Consider the following 23,002-nt stretch of genomic DNA (forward strand, 5'->3'; position numbering starts at 1 on the left):
GAGGGCCTCTGATTCGATGGCCAAATGTCAAGGGCATTTCTTTGATGTATTAATGGATGGTCCATATGGGCCATGTACCTCTTCATGCAACTTCTCACATCAATCCATAGGGGGCAGGAACAGTTTGCCTTCTTATTTCACAAAGGAGAACACAGGCTCAGCCAGGTTGGGGGTGGAGTGGGGTGCAGTGAGGGAAAAGGTGAAGGAAGTAAGAAGTACAAATTGGCAGTAACAAAATAGTCATGGGAATGTAAAGTACAGCACAGGGAATATAGTCAATAATATTATAACAATTGTATCATGTTGGGGGGATACTAGACTTATGGGGGAGCAGGTTACTTCATAAGTTATATAAATGTCTAACCACTATACCTGAAACAGATAATATTGAATGCTAACTGTAATTGAAAAAAAAACACAAAACAGTGAAGTAACTTTACCCAAGGCAATACCACCAGTAAGCAGTGGAACTGATTCTAAACCAGGTTTGTCTTAACTCCCAAAACCACTAAGTTTAGACCAGAAAACCCCACCCTTCCATTCCCAGCGCTGCTCAGCCTTGAAATGCCTGCGCCCAGCCCCAGCCCCCATGCAGGCTTCCCCTGAGTTAGTCCCCAGGGCCCTCACTGGTAGGAGAGAGCAGTGGGTGTTGGGGATTGGCTGCCCCCAAGTTAACAGGAGGTGGATCAGAAAGGTCTGGAAGCCAGAAAAGTGAGTTCCCTAGAGCGTATTTTATTTATGATTCTGGGTAAGTTTGGTTTTCAATCCCAAGGTCAAAAAAGGAAGCTAATGAAAGTCTTTCATTTGAAAACTCATCTTTTATTTGTAGGCACTAGAAGCCAAGACATTTGGCAATATTTATTTTCTAAAATCATTAAAATCTTGCCCTGCCAGCGTGGCTCAATGGTTGAGCGTCAACCTATGGACCGGAAGTCACGGTTCGATTCCCGGTCAGGGCACAAGTTGTGGGCTCAATCCCCAGTGTGGGGCGTGCAGGAGGAAGGGGATCAATGATTCTTTCTCATCATTGATGTTTCTATCTCTCCTTTCTCTGAAATCAATAAAAACATATTTAAAAAAATAAATCATTAAAAGCTTTTTAAATTATAACTTCTTTTTCACTTCAGTACATTTAACATCTCGTTCATTTTCATTATTTTCCCACACAGTTGTGATTTTCATGCCTCCCCTGTCCCTCTTCCTCCCCTGAAACTCTGGGGAAAGGCCAGGGTGGGAGGGAGCATTCTTCTTTGCTATTTCACCCTCTTTTTCCCTTTATGCCTCCTACCTCCAGGGGCTTTTGAGTCCTAGAAATCATGGATGGAAAAACTAAATGACAGCGCCCGGCCTTTTCTTGTGTTGAAGTGTCCCCATCCCCTTTCTCAACACCTGGTACTCACTGGAGCTGTGGAAATACTGAGTGCCATCAGGAGAGACAGAACACCAGCCTGCTCCCATTCTCTGTCCTCACAAATGCCTGTGCGGGCCCTGAACTCCCGCTGTCCTTGGGATGATAGGTTCTCAGACTTCCTTAGGGCGAACCCTTCTTGCTGAATGAAGGACAGGATCTAGTAAGCCACCGTGAGCCCAGAGTTCCATGGGAGCCACTCAGGATAACGCCAGATTAGGTGATTTAGAAAAAGCTTCCCTACATTTGCCCACATATCCCATGACACATCACGACTCAGTTACCTCAGAAGAGCCCCTATGAATTAAAACACACAAAAACAATGGCAATTAAAGGTTTATCTTTAGGCTCACTAACGCTCCCGACTAACTGTGGAAAGATCCTTTTCACTAAACAGACTGCCTTCCTTCCTCTGACTTCTATGTGACCTTGAAGACCCATGATTCCCCTTTGTGCCTCAGTTTCTTCAGCTGTCAAAGAGGGGAAATCCGAGAGCCACTTTCCTTCAGGGGACCTCCGAATAATGAATGTTAACTGGAAACTTAGGATATTATTTCTATTCTTCTGCCAGTGAAAGCTGAGGGGCAAGGCCTTTGGCTGCTCCTTGAGATCCCTGGGATGCAAAAGTGTGCCCTGCGGAGGAGGCACAATCATTTGAGAAGAGCCCAGAGTCTCAAGGGAGGGAGGGTTCAAAGCCCCAAGCCGGCGTTGTCTGATTCAGAGCCTTAGTGACCCCAAACAGGGCCCAGGACAGGAAGGCAAGTGAGGTTACAAAAAAATAAATAATTTATAGAAACTACATATAGGGGTGTGTGTGTGTGTGTGTGTGTGTGTGTGTGTGTGTGTGTTTGAGAAAAGAGTAGGGCTCTACACATAGGCACAAGTGTTGGTGATGGGGTACCTGGTTTGGACTGGTAAAGAACACCCCACTTGTGCCCACTACAGCTATCAGGAAAGAGAGAGCAAGGACACTCTTCCAGGCAATGGAAGGTCAGGGAGCCAGTGCTGCAATAGTGGGGTATTCCAGGAACTGGGTAGGTTTGAGGATGGAGGTCTGATGAAGTGCTTACAAAGGGGCCCTGGAGCCCTGGCCAGTTTTCGCAGTGGTTAGAGCGTCATCTGGCGGACCAAAGGGTTGGAGAGTCAATTCCAGATGAAGGGCACCTACCTCAGTTGCAGGTTTCATCCCTGGCTCTGGTCCAGGCACGTTCAGGAGGCAACCAATTGATGTGTCTCTCTCACATCATTTCTCTCTCTCTCTCTCTCTACCTCCCCCCATTTCTTTCTTTCTTTCTTTCTTTCTTTCTTTCTTTCTTTCTTTCTTTCTTTCTTTCTTTCTTTCTTTCTTTCTTTCTTTCTTTCCATCTTAAAAAAAAAAAAATCAATGGAAAAAATCCTTGGGTGAGGATTTAAAAAAAAAGTCAAAGGGGCTCTGGATCTCCGTGTTACCCCTAACTTCCTCAAATGTTCCCAAAGAACCAGGCCAGCCCATATGACCTATGCTATCTTAATAAAGGTAGCAGAATCAGTGTTTCTTCCTAGGAGTTATAAAGCCCCCACATCCATCTTCAAAATGGGGATGCTGCCTTCCCCACCATGGCACTGGGCTATTGGAAAAAAAATATTTAAGGGAATGATACAAAGATGTTTTTAAAATGATAAAATGCAAGCCCAGCCAGCTGTACGTCGACCTATGAACCAGGAAGTCACGGTTCAATTCCTGGTCAGGGCACATGTCCAGGTTGTGGGCTCAATCCCCAGTGTGGGTCGTGCAGGAGGCAGCGATCAATGATTCTCTCCTATCATTGATGTTTCTATCTCTCTGTCCCTCTCCCTTCCTCTCTGAAATCAATAAAAATATCTTTAAAAAAAACCACACAACTATAAACTGTAATATAAATGTAAAGTGTATTTATTTTGAATGATAACATAAAAGTATTTTTGTAGTTGTTTTCAAAGAAATATGGTAGTTTGTGTGATAGTTGGATTATTGTTCAGCAAATACTTGCATCTCTCCCACTGTGAGTAGTGTATATTCCTGCCCCACTGATGTGGTCTTGGCCATATGACTCCCTTTGGCCAATGGGATGCTAGTGGGTATGATGTGAGCAGAGGCCTCCAATCTGCTAGTACAGTTTGGCTGGCCTCTTGCACTCCTGCCATCTACTGTGAAAACAGGGCCCCCAGGTAACACATGGGCACAGAAAAAGACACATTCGGCAGATCTGAACCCAGTCCACAGCCTGGAGCCAAGCCTAGCTGGATCAACTGACTCGCAGACTATTAGTATGGCAGTAATTTCTTGCTATTGTAAGCCACTGAATTTGAGGATAGTTTATTAAGCAGCATTATTGTGGAATAGCTGACTAACACATGATAAAATATTACCAAAAGTAGGGGGGGGGGGGAATCAATTCACACTCACACAATTATTCAGACACACACTGTCTGCATTTTGGAGTGTGTCTTTCTAGTCTTTGCACTATCCTGTATCCTGGTTTTTGTTTTTGTATTTTTATTTATTTCAGAGAGGAAGGGAAAGGGAGAAAGAGATATAAACATCAAGGATGAGAGAGAATCATTCATGGGCTGCCTCCTGCACGCCCCACACTGGGGATCGAGCTCGAAACCCGGGCATGTGCCCTGACCGGGAATCAAAGTGACCTCCTGGTTCATAGGCTGATGCTCAACCACTGAGGCACGCCAGCTGGGCTGTTTTTGTTTTTTAATATGATATCCATTAAGTCATTTCAGAGTCATGGAAATTAATTAATTAATGAAATATTCATTAATTAATCCATGGGGGGGGAGTATCTATTTGAGTGCTGGCTGAATACAAAGTATGGGACTGTGATCCTGCCCTAAGGCATCTTAAAACTTCTGATGTATAATATGATACTACATCTTTTAAGATATTTTCTTTCTTTTTCTTTTTTCCGACCTCCACCCATTTCCCCCATCTGCTGCCCTCATTTCTGTCAAACATAGTTTGTTCTCCATTTCTATAGATTTGTTTTTTTTAGATCCCACATGTAAGTGAATTATAGACTATATGTCTTTTTCTGTCTGTCTTATTTCACTTAGTATAATTCCCTCAAGGTCCATCCATGTTGCCTCAAATGGCAAGATTTCCTTCTTTTTTACAATATTGCATTGTAATGTATACCACATTTTCTTTATCCATTCATCCATTGGTGACCACTTAGGTTGGTTGCATGTCTTGGCCATAGTGAATGATGATGCAATGAACATGGGGGTGCAGATACCACTTAAAGATAATTGTTTCATTTCCTTCTATAAATACCCAGAAGTGGAATTGCTAGATCATTTGGTAACTCTATAATTTTTTGAAGAACCACTCTACTGTTTTCCATAGTGGCTGCACCAGTTTACATTCCCATTTTAAGATATTTTCTTGCTTGTTTTTCTAATCCAATCTAGTAAATTCTCTTACTGATTCTAAAACTGATCATGTTTTCACCATAGCCCAAAGCTAAGCACATTAGTCTGGTCAAAAAGAAACTGAAACAACAGTAGAGGAAAATCCAAGCCCCAGTTTGAGAGTAAGTGTCTCCTCATCTGCAAAGCAAGGGTTTGGGTTGTGTGGTTTCTTGTAGCCCTTTGTATGCCAATGTTCTTTGATTATGGTCCATTTGCCCCCGCAATCAGGTACATCCAGGTACATCCTCCACTCTGATGTAACAATCCAGAGTCTTTGCACCATGCATGTGCTTTTCTTCCAAATCTGCCATCACTCTACCAACTCAGCACCATTATCTGAGTCAGGCCACATAGTTCTATAACTTTGATTTTGGAGCAGGTTGACGGGTTGCCAAGGCACTCAAATATGCCCCAGGGGCAAAAAGGATACTAAGAGGTTAAATGACCATGCCAACCAATGTTAGAGCAAGTGAAATCAGGCTTCTGCCTCCTCAAAGAGCAGTCTTACAATAATAGAGCTAATGTTACATAGCTAAAAGAATCAGAATGCTAACGTATTAAGGTCTATCACTTGTACTTCCCATGAGTTCTCTCAACTCAACTGGGGGTAAAGTAGGTATCATCAGCACCATTGTACAAATTCAGAAAGTGCCATGATGTGCTGGTTAATGCTTCATAATGCTACTAGAGGCCTGGTGCATGAATTCGTGCATGGGTGGGGTGCCTCAGCCTCGCCAGCAATGGAGGCCTATCAAGGGCCATCCAGCTGGGGGGAGGGACCCCGGGAGGTTGGCCAGCAGGGGTTGAGGGGGGCCATGGGAAGTTGGGGCCGATCAGGGGGGCTGGCTGGGGGCCACGAGAGGTTGGCTGTGGGAATGCACTGACCACCAGGGGGCAGCTTCTGCATTGAGCATCTGCCCCTTAATGGTCAGTGCGCGTCATAGTGACTGGTCAACCAGTCGTTCCGGTTGTTCCAGTTGTTCAGTCGTAACGGTTGCTTAGGCTTTTATATATATAAATTGGTGGAAGGGAGCACCAATTTGCCAATTTCCCTGGTGTAAATACTCCCACCACAGCCAACAAGACACCAACATGACATCAGTGAACACAGAACTGGAAAGAGATTAAAAACACCCAGCTTGACTGGGACAAGCCCTGGCTTGACAGGGACAAGCCAGCTTTAGCACACACTGGAACTGTGTACAGAAAAGTCAACAACTTGTCAAGGTCACCCAACTAGGATGTGGGAAATGAGGATTTGAACTTAGACCTTCTGACCTGAGCTATGCTCTTTAACGCTACTCTTGATAGTGCCACATGAACGGCAAGGGCTCTTGAGCTAAGAGCCCTGAGTTGTCTTTATTTGTGATAATACCTCGGAGTTGATTTTTCACAGAACATATTTGGGTAAGGACTACCATAGACATTTTGCCTCCAATTATATTATACCAGATTTCAAAGGCCAAAGGAGTAAAAATTTCTACTACAAAAATCTTCAGATCCCAACTGCTGGCCCACTTGTCTAAATATGACATTTGATTGCAAATCTGGGTCAGAGGTGGAGTTCAGGAGGGGAGGAAAGAGTTCTGCCTTCTGCCCAACAGAGCAGACACCAGACTATGGCCAGAGACAACCCCATTCACCCCCTAACTGGTTGGCCTAGTCTTGCTATTGCATATAAATGATTAATGTTGATTTCACCAGAGAGGGGTGACTTTTCCTCATGGACTAAGCTCTTTTTTTAGACGCTGAGTGAAATGTTCTTATTCTGACCTTTTTCTCCCTTCATAAATGGTCCTTTGAATCAGGTAGACATCAGGGGAGCAAATGGACAGCCAAACACTTGGCAAGAAGTTGTTAAATAATTCACTGCTTATAACCTAAGCAAAGTTCACTCTAGGATAAGGGGCTGCAAACACAAATGCATCCAGGAGTAGGTGATGTACGTGAGCACAGTGGTCAGACATAAGAGCACAGGGATTTATGAGGCATGCCCTGCCTAGTAGTCACATATTTAAACATATGTGCATATAAATATAATATATCTTAGGACTTAATGTAGCCTATGGACCTACAATTATAAAGCCATGCTAGGGTTCAGCCAATTATAACTCAACCATACTTACATATATATTATATATAATATTTTTCTATTATATAATTTATATCATATAAATATATGTAATTTATATTGCATATTATATAATTTATAAAACTTAAGTATGTTATATAAATTAAATATATACATATAGAGATTTCTATCAATTAGAATTGCTTAGCTACAAGAGAGAAAATAAAAAATAATAACAGCTCAAACAAGAGAGTTTTTCTTTCTTCCACTCAAAACTCCTAAGGCAAGCCTATGCCAATAAGGCATATGTATATATAATGTCAGGAACCCATATCCTTTTATCTTTCACTCCGCCATGCACGATTTCTACTCAAAAACCAACTCATGGTCCAACATGGCTGCTTTAGCTCCAGGCATTATGTCTTCAATTAACTACATGGCTTCAATTAACTACAAGGGAGGTTGAAATATTTGGTCTTCATTCAAAGTAGCCATGGGCTCAACTAAAAACCAAGGTTCTTTTAGTGATATAGAAGGTGAGAATAGATATTGGGAGACAAGCACGCCCTCAGTCATAAGCACTTACTATGTTCCAGGCATTATGTTAGCTGCTAAGGATAATATATTGAACAGAGCTTTTAATCAAGTAAGAGACAGACATCTAAGCAAATAACTCTATAATGCTATATGATAAGTATTATTCTTTTTAAAAACATATTTTTATTGATTTCAGAGAGGAAGAGAAAGGGAGAGAGAGAAACGTCAATGATGAGAGAGAATCATTGATCATCTGCCTCCTGCATGCCCCCTACTGGGGATCAAGCCTGAAACCTAGGCATCTGCCCTGACCAGGAATCGAACTGTGACCTCCTGGCTCATAGGTCAACGCTCAACCACTGAGCCATGCAGGCCGGGCAGTATTATTCTTGATATAATAAAAAATAAATATGAGAACAACAACCAAAAAATAATAAGTGATTTTGTTGGAATTGGGAAATCTTTAGGAAAGATTTCCCAAAGGAGGAGACATTTAGGTTTGGCCTTGAAGGATGTGTAAGGGTTTGCCAAGTGGGGAGAAGGTTGGGAATTAGGTCAAGCTTGGCAGAGGGGCCATTAATAGAGAGAGAGAGCCCTGAGGTGCCATGATCAGATGTGCATTTTAGAAATGTGAGTCTGGCAGCTGATGGAGGATAGATGAAGGGAGGCCACACTGGAAGTTAGAGGGTCAGATTAGAGGCTGCTGTGGCAACTGAGTTACAAGACGTGAGGACTGGAGCTAAGCCAGTGGATAGAGAGGCAGGGCAATTAGAGGGCTGTCTCATAACTAGAATCAGCAGAGTTGGTGATTGTGGCTAACACTATTGTTTACCTACCCAAACCACTCCCCTTCTTCCTTGCTAACAGAACTTGATTTTGGCTCCAGTGATGTCTCATTAATGGTTTACACCAATCATGACAATCCTATTCCCCAACATCCCAATTCCTTTGCAGGTTAAGAGTGGACATGTGACCCAGTTTTGACCAATGAGGCCAAAGGGGAAGTAGGCTATGAAGATTTCTGGGGAAGATTTTTCTATCCTGATAAAAAGGATATGTTTCGTCTTCCCTCTTCTGCATTCTTTCTGCCTTGAATGTAGAAGTGATGCCTGGCAATACATCAGCAATCACTCCTGACATGATGTGATTCTATGAAGTATGTATAGACCTTTGCAATAGTGCTGCTCAAAACATCCTGAGAACTCCCCTTAGGAAATTCTTAGCAAAAACTGATTCATTTTATTTTGGATATCCTTACTGTTAAATCTTCATTACTATCATGGGGATTTAATTCTTTTGAAATATCCAAGGCTAAATACAGTGAGTTATGAGATTGTGATAAATAAAATCTTGTGGTAAATGATTTCATAAATAACTAATCCTGCTGATTGTTTTCTGTGTATGTGTATGTGTGAATCATAAACTCCTTCTGATAAGTAATTCCAGAACAAGAATTACAAGCATATTTTCAACACTAAAAGCTTAGTTTGCAAAAGGAGATCACCTACCAAGGACCTTTGCTCAACACCAACTCTTGCCAGATAATTTTTTTTTGTAAATTACTTTCAGGAGTTGGTGATTCAAATGTCCTCTCAAGAAAAATATACAGGTATTGTTCATGTTCTCAATACTCCTAAAAAAGGAAATGGTCTCAGAGTTCTCATCTTGGATTCTTCCTCAGACTTACTTTGTGAAACTAATCCTAGTTCCTCCAGAAATAAACTGGAAATATAACATAAAAGGAGCATGGTAAACAAAAATTGGTTAGCAATGTCCTAGAATTTAGAGTATCTCTTATAGGTTCCATAAATATTATGAATTAATTATCATCAATAAACTAATTTTGTTATTCATATATTACGGTACTAAGGATTAATAATCATGTACTCCTAACCTGTTATTTTCAGTAATGACAGAAAGCCATACTGTTATAATTTTTCTCATTTTTTAAAATTTGATTTCAGAGAGGAAGGGAAAGGGAGAGAGAGATAGAAACATCAATAATGAGAGAGAATCATTGCAGCTGCCTCTGCACACCCCACACTGGGGATAGAGTCCACAACCTGGGCATGTGCCCTAACCTGGAATCAAACTGCAACCTCCTGATTCATAAGTCGATGCTCAACCACTGAGCCACACTGGCCAGGCTAAAATCCACTTTTCAAAAAGAATATTTACATTCCAGGTCTCTGAAATCACTCTGTTGTACCTTCTTTTCTTCTCAACCCTCCTCAACACCTACCCTCCGCTGAAGAGCTCACCTGTACATTAGTGAGCAGAGTGAAGTCAGCAGATGGGAAAGCCTCATCTTTTCACTCCTCATCTGTCCTCACAATGTCTTTCTTCCCAGCTCTGACCAAATTCCTGACCCACAAAATTAAGAATAGATTAAGTACAACAGGGGGGTGGGGGCATGTGTGGGGAGGGTGTGGGATGGTAATGGGGGGATGAGGACAAATATGTGATACCTTAATCAATAAAGAAATTTAAAAAAAAATTAAGAATAGAATCTAATGACTGAATAATAGAATCTTAGTTGCTTTAAGCCACTAAGTTTTGAGCCACATGATCTACACTAATAAAAGAGAAAGATGAAAATTGACCGTACCTTCGTGATGCCCACCAGCCAATTAGGAGTGAGTATGTAAATTAATCCAACTAAGATGGCGAGTTAATTTGCATATGCAGGCACTGAGTGGCCGGGGCGGGACGCTTGCATCATTGCCATGGTGACAACGCAGGCATTCTTCACCGCCCCAGCTGCTCGGGGCCTCTGGGTAGTGTGGGAAGGCGGAAAGGCGGCTCTGGGCCAGAGCAAAGGCAGTGCCAGCAGCCAGGGAAAGGAAGTCCCATTCTTGCATGAATCTTCATGCATCAGGCCTCTAGTAACTACATAAATAACTACAGCAATATCTCCCACCTTAAAGAGTTTTTAAACTGCCTTACCCCATTTTTCTGCTTTTTCTTATAGTAAAACTTCTTCAAAGAGTTAAGAAGCTATAAGTCACACTTTCTCGAGTCCTTAACTCACTCATTCCTGGTTCTGTCCCGACCCATCACTAGACCCTACTCTTGTCCAGGTCATAAGTATCCTCCATTGTTTAGCCTCTCAAAACCTGTGCCTTCCTTAACGAAATACCATTCTCTCTTAACTTCTCAGCTTTCATGACTCTAGACTTCCCTGATTTTCTCCTACCTCCCTAGCTGCTCCTTCTCAGCCTGCTAGGCTGATTCCTCCTCCTCTGCTTCACCTTCAAATGTTGATTTCAGACCCTTCTCTTCTCTCTACACACACTTTCCCTAAGTGTCCTCAACCAATCTATTGGTTTTAAGCACCATCTACATGGTGATGCCTCCAAATGTAGCTCTCCAGCTCTGTCCTCTCCCCAGAATTCCAGAGTTAGATATCCAGTTGTCTCCTCAACATCTCCTTTGGATGTTTAAAGACACCTATACTGAAAATGGCCAAAGCAGAGCCTGTGATTTTCCTACCCCAAATCTGTTGCTTTCTTAGACTTTTCTACCCCAGTAAATGGCATCTCCATCCATCCAGTTCTCAGGCCCAAGAGCCTAGGGATATCCTTGATATCTTTTTTTCTCTCTTCCTTTGTGTATTAGTTTCCTATGGCTGCTGAAACAAATTACCACAAATTTGGTCACATATAATTAAAACAACATACAATATTATTCAGCCATAAGAAGGAATGAAATGATATTTGGTGATCCTTGAATACATTATGCTTAGTGAAGTAAGCCAGACACAGATGGACAAATCTCTTATGATTCCACTCTTTTAAAAGTACCTACAATAGACAAAAATAGAGACAGAATGTAGAATAGAGGTTACCAGGAGTTGAGGGTGGGATGTGGGTATGGGGAGTTATTATTTATTGGGTACAGAGTTTTTGTTGCAGATGATGAAAATATTTTAGGCATTGATAATGGTGATTTTTACAAATATTGTGAATGTATTTAATATCACTGAATTGCCAACTTAATGAATGGTTAAATATTATGTTATGTATGTTTTGCCACAATTAAAACAAGAGTAAACATTTATTTTCTTAGAGTTTTGTTTTGTGTGTGTTTTTTTAATCCTCACTGGAGGATATTTTTCCATTGATTTTTAGAGAGAATGTAAGAGAGGGGGAGAGACAGAGAGAGAAACATCAATGTGAGAGACACATTGATTGGTTACCTCCTCATGGGGATCCGGCCTGCAACCAAGGTACGTGCCCTTGACCAGAATCAAACCCAGGATCCTTCAGTCCACAGACTGAGTCTCTATCCACTGAGCCAAACTGGCTAGGTCTCTTCTTAGAGTTCTTGAGGTGAGATTTTGAAATCACTTTCACTGAGCCAAAATCAAAGCATCAGCAGCGCCAAATTCCAATAGAGTTGCCTTTCCCGTGCCTTTTCCAGTTTCTAATGTTGCATTCCTTGTCCCTGTTCTCTATTTTCAAAGCCAGCAATGTAGCCTCTTCCTTCAGTCTCCACATGGCCTTCTCTGCAATTTAAAATCTCTCTCTGGCTCTGTCTTATAAAGACACTCATGATTATATCAGGGCTCATCTGGATAATCTAGAATAATCTCCCTATCTCAAAATCTTTACCTTAATCACATAGGCTAAATTTCTTTTGCTAGATAAAATAACATTTGCAAGTTCCAGAGATTAAGATATGGTTATCTTTGGTCCCATTATTCAGCCCTCCATACCTATTACCTAATCCTGTGGATTCTACTTTGAAACATATTTCAAATGTGTACACTTGTGTTAACGTAAAAACATTCAAACCTGTAAAGAATTTTTGTGAGTTTATTTGAGCCAAACTGTTGACAATTGCCGGGAAGCAGAACCTCAATGGATTGAGAATGACGGGTTACATCTATATTTATACATTGCAATCAAAGGAAGGGACATAGGTGGGTTACATGAAATCCATTAGTAATAGACAAGAGAGGTGGGAGAAAGCAAAGCGGGGGTGGGGTGGGGGGGGGAGAACCCTTGGGACTGGATAAAAAGTAAAATGATAGGAGAGAAACCAAGATAGCAGCATAGGTAAACACCTAAACTGCTGCCTTGCACAACAATTTCAAAACTACAAGTAAAAGACAAAACGTCTATCACCCAGAACCACGGGAAAGTTGGCTGAGTGGAAGTTCTACAACTAGAAGGAAAGAGAAAAGAGCATTGAGACGTGCACAAGCGCTGAAAAGCTGAGGTACGAGGCACGCGAATTAGGCTGGTGGTGGGTGTCTGGGTGCGCTGCTTCTTTCAACCCGAAAGGAGACAAGCTCCCGATTACTCTGAACTCCAGTTTCTAGGGAGACGCTGGGGACCCAAACTCCTATGGGAGAAGCTGGACTGTCTGCCATCGGGTCGGAAAGTGAGGGTGGCTTTCTTGTAGAGGTGCGCCCAGCAATCATTGTTTACTGCACTGGGGCACGGGATGTGGGGACTTGGAAACGCGGAAACGCAGAGACAGCTGACTGGCAGCCATCGCTGTTTCCCACGCCCTAACCCAGTGACTCCCTGAGATCCTGCCCCGCACAATCTACAAACCCACCCAAGCTCCGTGCAGCGGCTTTTGCATATAAATGGCCTGCCCTATCGCAGCTTAACCAAACAAACTGCAGCTCTGGTCAGACAGCTCCAAAACCTCCAAACCCCAAGCAAAGAGGAGAAAACTGTAGTTCTTGCTGTGGCTCCTATTGGGTGGCCTCAGACAGTAGCTGACCTGCACCCCATTGGAGATCCAGAAGCTAGTGTATCTAGTGGTCAGTGTGAGACGACACCAGATTTTAACTACTCACATCCATAAGTGACACATTCAAGAGGCAGACTCAGTGAGCACCAAAGCCCCACTGAAGCAAGTACTGCCCCATAAGCATGTCTCCAGCGCAGCAGTTCTTCCATTATAGTCACAGCGGGTCCTCACAGCCAATTGGCCTGGAGGTCAATTCCTCCCAGTGACACCAACAACAATCAAGACTTCACCACAACAAGGCTGTACACACAGTCCACAAAGGGGTGCACCAAGAGTGTCCACCTCAGGTAACTGGGAGGCTGACTCACTGGCCCATATAAGACACCTAGCATACAAACCCACCCTACCAACTCAGGGAAGCAGCGAAAATGCGGAGACAAAGAAACAGATCACAAATGAAAGAAATGGAGGAAAACAAACGACTGGATATAGAGTTCAAAACCACGGTTATAGCCAAAACCGGTTTGGCTCAGTGGATAGAGCATCAGCCTGTGGACTGAAAGGTCCCAGGTTCGATTCTGGTCAAGGGCATGTACCTTGGTTGCGGGCACATCCCCAGTAGGGGTTGTGCAAGAGGCAGCTGATCGATGTCTCTCTATCATCGATGTTTCTAACTCTCTATTCCTCTCTCTTCCTCTCTGTAAAAAATCAATAAAATATATTTTTTTAAAAAAACACCACGGTTATAAAGTTTTTCAAGAATTTCCTAGAAAAGGTCAATAAATTCAACGAGACCCTTGAGGATATGAAAAAGGACCAACTAGAAATTAAACATACACTGACTGAAATAAAAAATATTATACAGAGACCCAACAGCAGACTAGAGGAACGCAAGAATCAAGTCAAAGATTTGAAATGCAAAGAAGCAAAAAACACTCAACTGGGAAAGAAAAAAGAAAAAAGAATCCAAAAATTTGAAGATAGTGTAAGAAGCCTCTGGGACAACTTCAAGCATACCAACATCAGAATTATGGGGCTGCCAGAAGAAGAGAGAGAGCAAGATACTGAAAACCTATTTGAAGAAATAATGACAGAAAACTTCCCCCACCTGGTGAAAGAAATAGACTTACAAGTCTAGGAAGCACAGAGAACCCCAAACAAAAGGAATCCAAAGAGGACCACACCAAGACACATCATAATTAAAATGCCAAGGGCAAAAGACAAAGAGAGAATATTAAAAGCAGCAAGAGAAAAACAGTTAGTTACCTATAAGAGAGCACCCATACGACTGTCAGCTGATTTCTCAACAGAAACTATGCAGGCCAGACGGGAGTGGCAAGAAATATTCAAAGTGATGAATAGCAAGAACCTACAACCAAGACTACTCTACCCAGCAAAGTTATCATTCAGAATTGAAGGTCAGATAAAGAGCTTCACAGACAAGAAAAAGCTAAAGGAGTTCATCACCACCAAACCAGTATTATATGAAATGCTGAAAGGTATTCTTTAAGAAGAGGAAGAAGAAGAAAAAAGTAAAGATAAATATTATGAACAACAAATACATATCTATCAACAAGTGAATCTAAAAATCAAGTGAATTAAAAATCTGAGAAACAGAATAAACTGGTGAATATAATAGAATCAGGGGCATAGAATGGGAGTGGATTGATAATTCTCAGGGGGAAAGGGGTGTGGGGGGTACAGGAAGAGACTGGACAAAAATCGTACACCTATGGATGAGGACAGTGGGGGGGGTAAGGGCAGAGGGTGGGGTGGGAACTGGGTGGAGGGGAGCTATGGGGGGAAAAAGGAGAAACAATTGTAATAATCTGAACAATAAAGACTTATTAAATTTTAAAAAAAATTTTAAATAAAATGATAGACACATACTTAGGTGGGTGCAGGAACAATTAACATGCTAATGAAGGAATTTTTGGTATCTGTCCTGGCACCCAGACACATTAGGTTGTGCCCCCAAGGGGTCCAGAAAAAGAGAAGTTACAATTTACCCAGGCATTTCAAGGGTATGTTATTATAGATGCAAAAAGACACACAGGCTCAGTTAAGGTAAAGTTTGACCTTGTCAGTGAAGATACCGGCCTAGGATATAACTACTTTTAGTTAAAGTTTAATTTCAGACCATCCTTTGTGGTTACTAAATTTAGGTCTCTGAGTTTGTAAGACCGCCGTGCAGGCCTTCCCTGAGCTTGTCAGGTTAGCATGTGGCCCCTTTCGTCCACACTTGTCTCCACTTGTACTATCATTACTCTCAAGCCAGCATCATCACTTCCCCCTTAGACACTTTCAACATCCTCCTAGTGTAACTCTCCAGCTTAGCTCTTGCCTACAATGGACAGAGCAACAAGAATGACCTTTTAACACATAAAGCAAGCCATGTGCAACTTACTCATATGCTAGTGTCCTTGCCAACCTCTCCTCCCACCCATTACCTTCCAGCCACAAAGATCTGATTTCTGTGACTCAATATAGCAGGCACTTCCCTGCCTCCAAATCTTTGGGCATGCCATTCCCTGGAACGTTATTCCCATGTCTATTTATTTATTTATTTATTTATTTATTTATTTATTTTTAATACATTGAACACCTGGGGCATGACCTAGCATGTTTTCAGGATATGTGCACTGAACTGCTAAGCCTGAATCAAGTCATTTACTTTAAGATGAAAAATATGAAACAGACTGAAGCTTAAGAATATAGACATTGCTCTAACTGGTTTGGCTCAGTAGATAGAGCGTTGGCCTGTGGACTGAAAGGTCCCAGATTCGATTCCGGTCAAGGGCATGTACCTTGGTTGCAGGCACATACCCAGTAGGGAGTGTGCAGGAGGCAGCTGATAGATGTTTCTCTCTCATAGATGTTTCTAACTCTCTATCCCTCTCCCTTCATCTCTGTAAAAAATCAATAAAATATATATATATTTTAAAGAAGAATATAAACATTGCCCTAGCCAGTTTGGCTCAGTGGATATAGCATCGGACTGTGGACTGAGGGGTTCCAGGTTCAATTAGGTCAAGGGCACATGTATTGGTGCCCCTGGGTGGGCATCCATTAATGCCGGGGTTCTTGTCCCAGCATTAAGAATGGTGCAGCAATCTGGAGAAAGGAGCTGCGCGTAGATTCAATAAGGAGTCCAAGGATGAAAGATAGTTTTGAGAGGCATTGGGGGTCAGAGGAGCTTCAGCTAAAAGAGCTTGACTCAGGATCCCGTGCTTTTTATTAACACAAATTGTCCTAAGGCAAGGTGGAGATAGTATACTTCAAAGGGTAGGGTTTACAGAAGCATTGTCAGATTAGGGAATAGCCTACAGCTGTTCAGGTGTTTGGCCAACAGGAGGCAATAGATTAAGATGCCCTGAACTGTCTGGCAGTAGACAATCCTATTCAGGTTTGGAGGAGATGCTTTTCCAGCCGTTCCAACAGGTAATTACATATGTGGCTCAGCCCTAGTTGAGCCCCCGAATCTTCACCAACCTTTTGATGAAACTCTTGTAATTATGACATGTTGGAATTGGTTCCCGGCACACATGCCTGGGTTGCAGGCTTGATCCCCAGTGTGGGATGTGTGGGAGGCAGCCAATCAATGATTCTCTGTCACCATTGATGTTTCCATCTCTCTTTTCCTCTCTGAAATTAATAAAAATATTTTTTTAAAAAAAAGAATATATAGACCTTATACCAAATAAAATAGTATCAGTGTTTAAATGTGAGCCCAATATCCTGTCCCAATTTATTTATTTATATTTTTTAAATATATTTTATTGATTTTTTACAGAGAGAAAGAGAGAGGGATAGAGAGTTAGAAACATCGATCAGCTGCCTCTTGCACACCCCCGACTGGGGATGTGCCCGAAACCAAGGTACATGCCCTTGACCAGAATCGAACCTGGGACCCTTGAGTCCGAAGGCCGACGCTCTATCCACTGAGCCAAACCAGTTTCAGCTATCCTGTCCCAATTTAAAGACCTTTAATACCTGTGCCGCCTCTATGATTTTTTTATAAACTTGCTTTATAAAAACAGCCTATGTACTGTCTTGTCCCACTTCCTACAGCCATATACAACATAAAGTGGCAGATAGAGGCCAGCCTCTCATTTCAGTTTGAATCTTTTCCACTACAGAATTTAAAAGGATCTCAAATGGTATTTTTTTAAATTCTTAAGTATTCTGCAAATCCTCGAGCTGAAATCTTACTGCTGTTGAGTGATACCTCTATTGGAAAATAAGCATGAGTCTCAGCCCATGACTATGTTATTCCCTCAGGATCATTTCCTCACAGGCAGGTGGGCCACGTCAGCGGAGCCCACTCAGATATCTCGGTCCCCATCACCTGAAAACCTCTTTTCTGCATACCATTCCCTGAGCTGGCTGCCCGGAGACTGGAAAACCTGGTACTGTCTCCTCCCACAGTTCCCTCCCCTTCCTCCAGCTTATCGCTGGTGTCAGAGAAGAATGCGGTCTTCAAGTCTGTACATTCCAATCCCAGCACTTAGGGGAAGGGCCCTCAGAAGAGCCAGCTGGTGTCTGGGGGGCAGGGCAGGGGCAACTGGCTGAGTAGGTACCTGTCAACCCACCAGCCCCCTCAACCCACCCCGGACAGACGCCAGAGCTGTGAACAGGGCCCCCTTAGAAAGCACCAATTCTGACTCTCTGGGGCAGCCTATGTGGGGTGGGTATTTCTAGAGTTCTGGGAATGGGGTGGGGTCAGAATCCCTAGAAACTCTACCCTGGGACCTGACACTCACTAGGTGTACTTACTTAGTCATACCTGTGGGAAAGGGCTCACAGTGCTAATAATGCCAGGAAGGGGAGACCTGGTCGGTTGTGCAAATAAGCCAAGATCCCAGAATAGAATAGTGAGTATTAGGCCTCCCTTTCTTCTCACTGGATAACTGGGACTGACCTATATGATTTCAGATAAGCCAACTTCCCTCTCTATGGCTCAGTTTTCTCTCTCTAAAACGGGCAGGGAAGAGTGGAACCAGACAAGTTTTAAAGTCACTTCTAAGACCAAGGAGCCATGACTCCGATTTTTTAAAAATCTAATTCCAAAAAATAAATGTGGCCTGGCAGATGTAGCTCAGTGGTTGAGCATCGACCTATGAACCAGGAGGTCACAGTTCAATTCCTTGGCAGGGCACACGCCTGGGTTCCGGACTCGATCCCCAGTGGGGGGCATGCAGGAGGCAGCCAATCAATGATTCTGTCTCATCATTGATGTTTCTCTCTCTCTCTCCTTCTCCCTTCCTCTCTGAAATCAATACAAATATATTTTAAAATAAATAAATGTGGCCAAGTATGTAATCATTAGCTTATCTCCTCACCCCCACACCCCCGCCACCCTCCCTTCAGCAGGCTATGGTTTTCCTAACACTCTAACCTTGTGATCTTCCAAGAGATCTTATCCCAAAAGATCCATGAGAGTGTTGGGAATCTGGCTTAGAAACTTCTCTCCTTCCACCTCTGCCCCCACCCCCACCCCCACCCACCATGCCCTCCAGCTCACCCTCATTGAGCACTTCTCAAGGCTTAGATGTTCAAATCTCAGGCATTTGAATTTAATGTTTACTGTTTTGAGTCCTGCCCCATCCACTTCAGGGCACCATGGAGGACATTCTGACTCACCATGTACTCTTCCCATTAATTTTTGAACATTTGTCCTGAGTGCCAGACTCCACCATGGGCATCTGGGCTACCAAGGATAATAACATGGCCCAGTTCTCGGGAAGTTAGTCCTACATTAGGGGTCATGACAATTTACCTGATGGCAGTTAGCCTGAGTGACCTGGGAGAGAACACCAAAGGAGGGCCTGCTTTGGCAAAAATCTTTATTTATATATATATATATATTTTTTTTTAATTGAATTTTAGAGAGAGAGAGGAAGGGAGAGGGAGAGAGAAACATCAATGTGAGAGCGGAACATCCCCAAGCTGCTTCTGAAACCCAGGCATGTGCCCTAACCGGGAATCAAACCAGCAACCTTTCAGTGCACAGGTCAACGTCCAACCGACTGAGCCACACCTGCCAGGGTTTGGGCAAAACCTTGAAGGATGCTAAACAGATGCTCTTGGTGCCCAACCCTTAGAACTCCCTGGAGAAGCTTGATCCGTGCTCAGAGCAAGCCAGGCACTCCAGGGAGTTAAAGCCACAGGAAGGGCAAGCCAACGAGAAGCAGAGCTGGTGGGTAAATACACCCACTTCCTTGCTGCTTGTTGAAACAATCCTCAGGTATGCTCCTCAGTTTCTCAGAGGGTCCCCACAGGATTGAGTGACCTGCTCATTAACACACCTGCAGTGTCTTCCCTCCCCTCTCTCCACAATTCTTGGGATCTAAATATTTGGGAAAGGTTTTCTCTTGGGCTTAAGGGGAATATTACAGTGTGAAATGTTGAAGCCTATGGAAGGCAACATAAAAGCAGTGATTAAGCAAACAGACTAATTACAAACTAACTGGTCAGCCTCTGTGAGCCTCTGTTTCTTTATCTGTAGCATGGGGATAATAGTCAGAACCTGTAAGGAATCAATATGGTAATGCTTATGGTGTTAGGCTCTGAGTAGTAAGTACTCAATTTAAAAAGGGGGGTGGCCCTAGCTGGTTTGACTCAGTGGATAAAGCAGACTGAAGAGTCCCGGATTCAATTCAGGTCAAGGGCTCGTACCTCAGTTGCAGGTTTCCCGGCCTGGTCGGGGTGTGTGCAGGAGGCAACCAGTAGATGTGTCTCTCTCATATTGATATTTCTCCTTCTCCATCTCTCCCTCTCCCTTCTACTCTCTCTAAAAATCAATGGAAAAAAAGAGTGAGGATGGATAGATAGATGATAGATAGATAGATAGATAGATAGATAGATAGATAGATAGATAGATAATAAATAAAAAGGGGAATGGTCGGCAGCCCCACCCCCTGACTCCTGTTGGTGCCACCCTGCCGAGGTCTGGAGGTCTGGGAAAAATATGGGACAGACTTAAATGTGTGTCTCTGGGGAGGGAGCCCACCTCCCACCTTCCCCAAAGCCTGACCAGTGCTCCTCTTCATGGGAGATCCAGACCAGTCCAGGTTCTTGTCACCATTGGTGAGACAGGCGGCAAGCAGCAGAGACAAGAAGTTGGTCAGAGGGCCTGGGGCTCTGGGCAAGTGCAGGGCAATGAACCAGGGCCTCTCCAGACCCCTCCCCCTACTGGTGACAGAGGAGCACCCCACATTTCTCCCTGGGTTCCTTTTGACAGCCCTCTATGGAGGGCCAACTTACTTCCTCCTCAGGGCCTCTGTTCAAACAGGTGGGTGTGGCTCGCTCTCCCCTGGGCAGCCCTGCCTGATCTCCCCAAACCCCTGCTGGCCTCAGGTGGTCCATCGCCAGCTGAGAGAAGCTGATGTTTTAATTGACTGCTGGGTGCTCTCTGTGCCCAGTGAACCAAGGAAAGGCAGAGGTCAGAGCCTCACCTGAGCCCATCCACTGGCCCACACACTGGTCCCCTCACCTTCCCACCGTTCCCTTGACTTCTCCCTCCCACTTGGCCTCCTGTGTCATCCATGGCACAGAGTTTCTACCTCTGGGGCCTGGGCTCCCTGTGTGCTGACTGTGCTGCCCCAGACAGGTTTGTCCAGAACAGGCCAGGAACCAATAAAGGAATGATTCTTTTTTAAAAAATCTTTATTATTGAAAGTATTACAAATGTCCCCCCTTTTCCTCATCCCCTCCACCCCCAATTCAGTTCCCGCCCCAGGCCTTCACCACCCTACTGACTGTGTTCATGGGCGATGCATATATGCATGTAAATTCTTTGGCTAATCTCTTTCCCCCCCTCCCCCAACCTTTTCCCTCTGAGATTCTGTTCTCTGTTTCCAAGCATCTGAGCAGCAATGCGGCCCCTGCTGGCACTGAGGCTGCAAGGATAGTTTTAAGGCTTTGGGTGGAGAAGGCCAAGAAAGGAGATGCCTGGGATGTGCAATTACCCAATTAACCCCCTCTGCAGTTCCGAGGTGTCCTGTATTTCCTCAGGGCTGCTCAGATAAGAGCTGACAGGACGGAGATCCCTGCAGCTCTGGTCTCAGAGTCTGTGTACACAACTCGGGATGATTAACCCTGGGCCTGGGGGGCTGGGATGTGCAGATCAAAGGCCCTCAGACAAAATGACCAGTCTCGGAACTCAGGGGGAGCAAGGTATTGTCTGCTCTAAACAAGCTCATGCCGTGTCACCAGGGCTTCAGGGAGACCTGGGGCTCTTGGTAACGGGGATCAGAGACCCCCGCCATGAGGCAGAAATGTTCTTTCTGCATTTCTACCCTCTTTATCTTTCCCATCTCTTAGGAGAAACAAACCTCCACGCTGTCACTGAACTGGGTCCCATAGAAACCAAACTAACTCTTCCTGGAGACGCGTGGATCTGGTTTGAGCCTGCCCCTGCTCCCAGACTCCTCGGAAGACCCCTCTGGCCACTTTCCCTTTAAATCTCTGCAGGCCTTCCTCCTTTGGGCCACAGGGCTTCCTCTTCATACCAGCTCGCCATTCATCCTCCAAGCATCCCAGGAAGTGGAAACCACCTATCAGGAGGATCAGATTCCTGGAAGGTGACAGTGTCACCTCTGCCTCACTGCGCCCATCAGCCCTCAGCCCTCACCTTGGCAGGGAGAGCTGACTTCCTCTGTTTCTCAGGCCAGGAAAGGCAAGTGTAAGGTGAGATGAAGAGGGGGGAGGGCTAGGAGGAGGAACCAGGCCTGGAAAGGGGCAGGTCCAGTCCCAGAGTGGGAGGAGGAGACAGGCACTGAGGGTGTTGGCTAAAGACCACAAAGTGAGGAAGGAGAGGCGTGCAGGGACCCAGATATCTCAGGCCCTCTCAGTGACTGCGGCAGGTGGGGGCAGGGGCAGGGGCATCTGGGAAACAGGCCTCCCTCTGGAATTCAGAGTTGAGCTGCTGTGGAAGTCACTGGCTCCTGGGATCTATAAGACAACAGTGAAGACTACAAAAGGGCAAGTGCCACACTCCAAAAGGACAGCTTCCGGTGAGTATGACACACTGCTGGAGGCCTGGGTTACTGGCCTCAGTTTCCAGCTCTTTCTCACTGCTTGGACTCCAAAATAGCAAGAGGGAGGTCTGGATGGTTGCTTAGAGACCTAGTGGTCAGCAGAGTAGCTGGGGCAGGAACACACAGCTACAGAAATGGGGGAGTATCAAGGAGTGACGTCAAGGCCAAGGCTCGATTGGAAGTAGCTTTGCTTGATGTACCCCCTACCTGACCTCCCAGTTGCCCTGTGCAATCCTGGGTACTCCAGAAACTCCACAGCTGGTGACTCTCAGCCATTCCCCCCTGGGCATGGCTGACCTCAGAAGCCTTGGCTTTTGTTGGGACGAAGAAGGGACCAGAAAAGGCTTTATTCGGGTTCCAAGTATCGCAGCTGTCCGGGGGCTCCTCGCTTCCCTGACAGCAACCCTGAGGGCCCTCCCATGAAAGAGACCCTAGAACTTATTTTAAAATGTGACCTGCAAACCGGGTCGCATGCAAACCAGGACTCACCTCTGAGGCTGGGCAGTTCTAAGGGGGAAATGGGGGCAATTGAGTTTTGCTGGGACTGACAAAATCTCCCTCAAGTCCCATGCTCATTATTAATGGGCATTTTTGTAGCAGCGTCTGTGCACCTGGGGAGTTGACAGCGATAAAGGGCAAGTTCCCTTCCCTCCAGAAGCTCATGGGATGGGGTTATGGGGTTACTGGGAGGTTCAGGCCCAGATGGGGCAGATGAGACAGGCCTTCTGCGGGAGGTCCCTGTGGGTTAGCATCCACAGAATGAGAGGGAATTAGAGGGAAGAGCATGGCTGGGAG

The sequence above is a fragment of the Eptesicus fuscus genome, chromosome 12 (assembly GCF_027574615.1).
Source record: "Eptesicus fuscus isolate TK198812 chromosome 12, DD_ASM_mEF_20220401, whole genome shotgun sequence".
Taxonomy (NCBI): domain Eukaryota; kingdom Metazoa; phylum Chordata; class Mammalia; order Chiroptera; family Vespertilionidae; genus Eptesicus; species Eptesicus fuscus.